Source organism: Mustelus asterias, unplaced genomic scaffold, assembly GCF_964213995.1.
Source record: "Mustelus asterias unplaced genomic scaffold, sMusAst1.hap1.1 HAP1_SCAFFOLD_35, whole genome shotgun sequence".
Lineage (NCBI taxonomy): Eukaryota > Metazoa > Chordata > Chondrichthyes > Carcharhiniformes > Triakidae > Mustelus > Mustelus asterias.
In genome coordinates, this window is record NW_027590117.1 from 1,919,325 (window position 1) to 1,926,733 (window position 7,409).

The 7,409-nt window shown below is 44.3% G+C and overlaps 1 non-coding gene across 1 annotated transcript; it reads right to left on the reverse strand.

Annotated features, from left to right (window-relative positions):
• Positions 1-1,111: 1,111 nt before the first annotated feature.
• trnas-uga (transfer RNA serine (anticodon UGA)) lies at positions 1,112-1,193 on the reverse strand. Its single transcript has one exon. It is a non-coding gene; the product is annotated as a tRNA-Ser (tRNA).
• Between the last annotated feature and the right edge of the window lie 6,216 nt (positions 1,194-7,409).

The window sequence follows — 7,409 nt, forward strand, 5'->3', positions numbered from 1 at the left end:
GGGATTTACTCCCTATCCCCAAATATTAGTGCCCAATGACACAACCTTTCACGCCGATTAACGGAAACAGTTCATTCAGCTCATTATTAAACCTCTTCCTGAGGAGATTAGAATTCCCTCCACAGAATTTCAATCAGCCGATTGATACAAAGCATTTTGTTCTCGTTGGGAACATCAATAATTTATCCAGATCAAACAGATATTGTGGAACAGTTCGAATTTAAAAATACTAAAATGAGTGAGAATTAAATGAACAAAGTTACAACGAAAGTAACCTGAGAAAGCTCCTTGCAATGTTTGGAAGGAACGGTGGATTGCAGTTAACGGGCGAGAGCTCGGTTTTCAGGAGGTTCCACCAGATTTCTGTATAAAGCGACCGGGCTGGAACCTGTAATTTTCAGGTAGCAGCACTGAAAGCACTAGAAATTAGACACCTCATCCGTTCGGCTACAGTCACTTTGATGGAGTATGTGGAATCTCCGTTGTTCCAGTCCTGTTCAGGACCCTTTCCCGCCCCTATTTTTCTGTTACATCTTCGACTGTATCGGTGCCGCTTCCTGCCCTCGTCTACAGCTGGAACAAAAATAACTATTTGGTTCCAATTTCCAATCTCACTCCTTCACAAGGTCCATCTCCGACACTTCTCTAACCTTCCTTGACCTCTCTGTCTCCAATTCTAGATAGACTGACCGCCAGTAATTAAAACCCCACCGACTCACACGTCGAGTACAGATCCTGAAACCCCGCTCCCTGTCAGGACCCCATCCCCATTCTCCTAGTTTCTTCACCTCAGTCGCAACTGTTTCCCTGATGCCTCTTTCCAAAACGGCGCTTCTGACATGGACTCCAACTTCCTGAATCCAGGATGCCTCCACCCGCTCCCTCGGTGTTTGACTGGGCGGTCAACCGTGTCCTATTCATCTCCCGCACCTATGTCCTCACCCCCTACACCTCCCAGAGCCACGATCCGCTCCCAAAGTTCAAAAATCAAACAGATATTCTTATTGTCTTCTTTACCATCACTTCACTCAATATTTTGTCGATACCTTCACGAAATCCAATCAGAATGGCAACCAGTTTTCAAGAAATGACGAAAGAGAATAAACACACTCGCTGCGAGCAGGGTTCGAACCGACGCGGGGAAACCCCGTTGGATTTCAAGTCCAACGCCTTAACCACTCGGCCATCGCAGCTGTAGCCACTTATCAGCTTATTAATAGCTGATTCCTTCAAGCTTTACCGTTGAATGTCTCACCAGACAATGACACGCTATCCGTTGCGTCACAGAGCCACACCTACATCAGTTATTTCCCATCTCCATATGGGAATTTCTGATGTTGTCAAACAGACACATCAAAAGTTCAGCATTGGGACAGTGATTATATTTCAAAAATACTTTGTTGTCAGTGAAACATTTTGGGGCGTCCTGTGGTTGTGAAAAGAGTTACAGAAAAAAACTTCAAAAGGACACAGACAGCTTGGTGGAATGGGATGGCATGTGGCAGATGGAGAATGAGGTGACTCGTTTTGGTGGGAAGACCGTAGTGTCAATATAAAATAAAGCGTATAATGCCAAAAGTGGGTGCAGGAACAGCGGGAAATGTGTGAACATGTGTTTAAATCATTGAAGATGACGACAGCCTGTGAGAACCGCACAGCATCCTCGGATTTAAAAACTAAATCAAGACGTTGATGCAAATTTATTGCAAAGAAAATGCAGATGTGCTATTAGATAGCACATTAGATATTCTCAATCTTGCCCCTCGCCTGAGGTGTGGTAATCCTTAGGCTAAATCACCACCAGTAAGCTCTCCCCTTTGAGAGGATGAGCAGCCTCTGGTCATTTGCGACTACAGCGACTTTACCTTTATATCTGTGTTATATTCTTTGATTACATTTGATTTGATTTATTATTGTCACCTGCATTAGTACACAGTGAAAAGTATTGTTTCTTACATGCTATGCAGACGAAGCATACCATACAGAGAGAAGGAAAGGAGAGAGTGCACAATGTCGAGTTACAGTCACAGCAACGTGTAGAGAAAGATCAAATTAATACGAGATATGTCCAATCAAAATTCTGATGGCAGCAGGGAAGAAGCTGTTCTTTAGTTGGTTAGTGCCTGTCCTCAGACTTTTGTACCTTTTTCTCGACGGAAGCCGGTGGAAGAGAATATGTCCAGCATGTGTCGCTGCTTGATTAAACTGGCTGCTTTTCCAAGGCAGTGGGAAGTGTCAATGGATGGGAGGCTGGCTTGCGTGATGAACTGGCTTTGTTTACGACACTTTGTAGATTTTTTGCGGTCTTGGACAGAGCAGGAGCCAGACCAAGCTGTGAGGCAACCAGAAGGAATGCTTTTTCTGGTGCATCTGTCTGTATTCAGACTGTGTTTTGCATTATCTGCTGCTCAGTGAGCATTGGGATCTTTCTGATTTTATCAGTTAAACTGTGCGAGTACAAGTCACTTGTTCTGACTGTCAGCTTCCGGAACTGAAACATAGTTTGTAAATTAATTCTGTATCTGTCAACCTTTGGTACTGCAGCTAACTTTCTGTATCCCCTCATTTTGAATCACCGATTTATTTTGTTTATTCATTCCTGGGATGTGGGTGTCGCTGGCTGGGCCCGCAATTATTGCCCATGCCAAATTGCCCTTGAACTGAGCGGCTTGATAAGTCACCGCAGAGGGCAGCTTAGAGTCACCAAAGTTGCTGTGGGTCGGGGGACACATTTAGGTCCAGACCAGGTAAGATGTTTTTATTGAATTTTATTTTTATTAAATTTCACCATTTGCCGTGGTGGTGGTGATGTGTAAAGAACAGATAGGGCGGGGATTGGGTCTTTGTTGATTTGAGCAAACAGAGCAATGCAGCAATGAGAAGCTCCTCCCCCCCCCCCCCCCCCCCCCCCCGGCGACCTGGGGAAGGATGGGACTCAGATACAGGCGTCTGGCTGGGGTTCAAAAATGGAAAAAACACATCGAGTTTTCAATTTGTGCGTGTCTGTGTGTGTGTCTATGTGTGTGAGAGAGAGGTTCTCACATAATCAGTCTGTTTGTGAGTGTGGATTAACCCTTTATATTCCCTTATAAACACTGTGATTCCCTTAAGTTTGTGAATTCCTAAGAAGCACTTGTACCTCTGACACTCTGGTGGGCGGGTGGAGGGTGGGGTGAGATTTGAAGGCAATGCCAAAAGATGCTGAGTGTGAAACAGCCGATTTTAAAGCATGTGTGTTGGAAAGTGAAGAGTGAACTTGTCTGTGTGAAGATCACAGAAAACCTGTGTTATGTGCTGCGTCCAAGAGACAAGTTTTGGGTTGTCAGTAAATGAACTCCTGTAATAATGGCACAAAATCAGAAAGAGGAAATGCTGGAAATATTCAGCGGCTCCGAAAACAGCCGTGGAGAGATATTCCTGTCACCAGGATGTAACTCTACAATTGGATACTTCACGTTGTTCAGATCTTACAATCTCAACAGCTCAGTGTAAGGAACAGGTGGGGCGGGGATTGGGTCTTTGTTGATTTGAGCAAACAGAGCAATGCAGCAATGAGAAGCTCCTCACCCCCCGGCGGCCTGGGGAAGGATGGGACTCAGTTACAGGCCTCTGGCTGGGGTTCAAAAATGGAAAAAACACATCGAGTTTTCAATTTGTGCAGAGATTTTACACTTTTGCCAATGTAGTCAGGTTGGTCGATCGATCGAAGGTGCTGCGTATAGGTTACAGTCTTCCCTGGTGGTGTGAGCTCTAATCCCACTTCTAACAGTGATTTCTTTCCTTCACGAGGCACCATCCAAACCCAAGAAATCTCTCACCTGGCAGCACAAGAGCAGCAGATGCTGAGAAACAACAACCACCTGGAAGTTCCACTCCGAGACGCACATCATCCTGGCTTGGAAACATACCGCCGTTCCCCTGGCTGGCTCACAATCCTGGAACTCCCTCCCTAACAGGAGTATATGTGCACATACAACACATGGACCGCAGTGGCTCAAGACTGAATTCATCACCAATTGCTCAAAGATAATTAATTTTGAGAATAAATGCTTCCCGGGCCAGCAGCACACATATCCCGTATGAATGAAGTATTTTTTAAAAAATCACCTCGTGCCACAGAAGGAGCACATCTGCCTTCAGAGCAGAAAGATGTGTGTGTGAATCACATCCTGAATACGGCTAATTTTACACCAGATGCGTGCCTGAAAACAGTCAGTGGAACCAGCTCACGATAAACCGCTCAATGTTGAGTGGAAGAGTGATGTGTGTAATTCCCTCTGATGTGCTTGCTTTTGTGAATTCCTGAGGAACACTTCCCCTGAGACCCTGGTGGGTGGGTGTCGGGGAAAGGCGGATTTGAAAGGTTTCCGGGGAAATCGGTGCAGTCTTGATGGGCCACTGTGGAATTCAATTATTTTTCTTTCATAAGTCTATCAGAGATCTCACAGCATCTGTGGAGAGAGAACCGGTCATTCCCGTGAAAGGTCTGCATCTGAAATGTGAACTATCTCTATTTTCACAGATACGTTCCAGATCTGGTAATATCTCTTTTTTCACAAATACCACCAGGTCTGGCACGTATTTGCAGTATTCCGCTGTGGCAGGAGCAGCAGTATCAGGCTCTGTGACTTAGTTGGTTAATAAGTGCCTGCCTCTTAAAAAGAGTAGATCCTTGGTTCAAATCCCAGCAGAGCCTTGTATACCTTTCCAGTGATGTTTGCAACAGCGCAAGTTACAATATCGAAGTATTTTTATCATCTTGCAGCAAAAAACATTTAATCTGCAATAAACCCAATGCTGTAAATTCTAGAAACACAGTTTTCCATTTTTTTCTCAGGGAATTTCTAACACAGTCAAATGGCCTTAGAATCGTACAATTCCGACAGTGCTGAAGGAGACCATTCTGCCCATCGAGTCTGTCCCGACTCTCCGACAGAGAATCGCACACAGGACCTATCCCTGCTGCACCACACACCCACTCTGCGAATACGAACACCTTGGGGACCAAGGGGCAATCTCGCATGACCAATCCACCCAACCTGCTCACCTTTGGACTGTGGGAGGAAACCGGAGCACCTGGTTTGCTGAGATTACTTGCCTGGGTGACTGCAGGTTGAACAGCACTACAGGCGTTTGGCACCATCCAGGACAAAGCATCCCACTTCATTCGCTTCCCATGCATAAAAATTCACTCCCTCCACTCCCGACACAAAATGGCAGCAGTGTGCACCATCTAAAAGATGCACTGCAGCAACAAAGCAAGGCTCCTTTGCCAGCACCTTCCAAACCTACGACCGCTACAGCCTAGAAGGACAAGCGCAGTAGACACATCAGAATAACACCACCAGGTTGCAGGGCACTGATATTTATTTTTTGATTGTAGTTATTTATAAGTTGTTGTTGTGCGTGTGTGTTCTTTAAAATCTTTATCTTCCAAAAAAAGCGAAATATCTAATTGAAAACATGTTACTATTTCTAACCCAACCAGCGAACGTTGTGTCGTAATTTAAGAAAGGCCCTGGGACTTGCGATTTATTTTCGAGTCAGTGGTTTCCTTGGGAGCCGAGTAAACAGAAGCAGCATAGAGAGATGACAGAACAGGAAATGTCTGTGCCAAAGCTGAATCATATCAATGAAGCAGCAAACTGTTTGCGACTAACCTGATCCAAAATCCGACTCTGGTGGCTCTCAAACCCACAACCTTTGAATGGCTGACTTGCCATTATTTCGAGGTCCAACGTGCTATCCATTGAGTCACAGAGCCGTGTGCTGGAAGTTCACTTTACTTGTCCATATATGGATTTTTGACAATGTGGAAACTATTGGTAAGTTCAACAATCTCATAGTTCAAATGTCAAGGACTGTTAAGAGCGACTTTATTGATTGCAAGTCATGTTGAGATATGTTGTGTCTGTTGAAGCAGCTGCTTTTGTCCTCTATACAGGAAATCTGTCCATCACAGAATGATCCTCCCTCTCTCCCTTCCTTATTCTCCTGTACAGCTTGGAGTCAAATCTCGCAGGCTTGATAGTCGGGAGACACATTCTACTCTATCTGTCACAGGGCTGATCAGAACCCGTTCCCTGCTCCAGTTAAACACCTGCACAGAACACAACACAAAGCTGGAATCTGGAAATCTGAAACACAAACAGAAAATGCTGGAAATGCTCAGTAGCTGAGGCACCACTTTTGATTAATGGAGATTTCTGTAAAACAAGATTCTGAAGCACAGCACAGCTGCACAGTTTAAAGTTTCCCTTCATCCACAATGGATGCTCCATTCTATGATTTTGAACAATTCAGATTGATCATCTGCATTGTTATTCTAGTCGCCACAGCCTGAAAACCACTTCAGGCATTGATGTCACTCTTGGATTTTAAATTTGTAAATCCATTCTCTACCTTTTAAAGCGACTATTGAAACTGTATCCATCACCCGCTCAGTTCTTTGTGAATGAGAAGGGGAATTGAGGATACATTTGGATAACTTTCCTTTGACTAAATTTGTACCGGAGCATGAAGGCGGAAATCACACACAGCACGTCATGAAACTCACCCGCTAAACATTGAAAGGTGACAGTGTTTAATCAAGGGATGGTTCTGTTTATTCATGTATTATTAATGGAGAATAGAAAAGTTGGAACAGTCTGCAATCTGGGCAATACAACTGAACAAAGTGAAACACAATGGGGACTGGGCAAGATAACCCTGTTTGTGAACAGAACTCCCACTTAACTGATGAAGGGGCAGCGCTGCGAAAGCTGGTGGCTTGTGCTACCAAATAAACCTGTTGGACTTTAACCTGGTGTTGTGAGACTTCTTACTGTGTTTATCCTAGTCCAACGCCGGCATCTCGACATCAGGATAAGCCTACCATGGGCAATGGACAAAGTGGAGGTGAGACGTTGACTGGCTTGTGAGACGGAGCAGGGAGACATTGCAAGGTGAAGGTACATAAGAAAGTGGGAGTGCTAAATGTTTAATGATCACTGTACAAGTCGAAGGTGCAATGCAGACTGCAGGCTGGATATTGAATGGGTTCTGAAATGGGTAAATAGACTGTGGAATCTTCGCACGGTAAAGGTGCAATAGGGATTAGGAAGGGTAAAGGTGAACCCTTTATTTTATTTCACCTCTCCTCGATCTTCGGACCAAAATGTATCACTTCACACTTCCTTACATTAATTAAAATGCATCTGTCACGTGTCTACTCATTCCACCAGCTTGTCTATATATTCTTGAAGATTATCAATATCCTCCTCACTAAAGTTCATAATATTTTCAAGTTTTGCACCACTGGCAAATTTTGAGATTGAAACCTGTGCACCCAGATATAGGTCAGTAATATATAGCAAGGAAAGCAAGTTTCTCTCTATATACCGTCCCCAATCATAAATAGGGTAAAACTT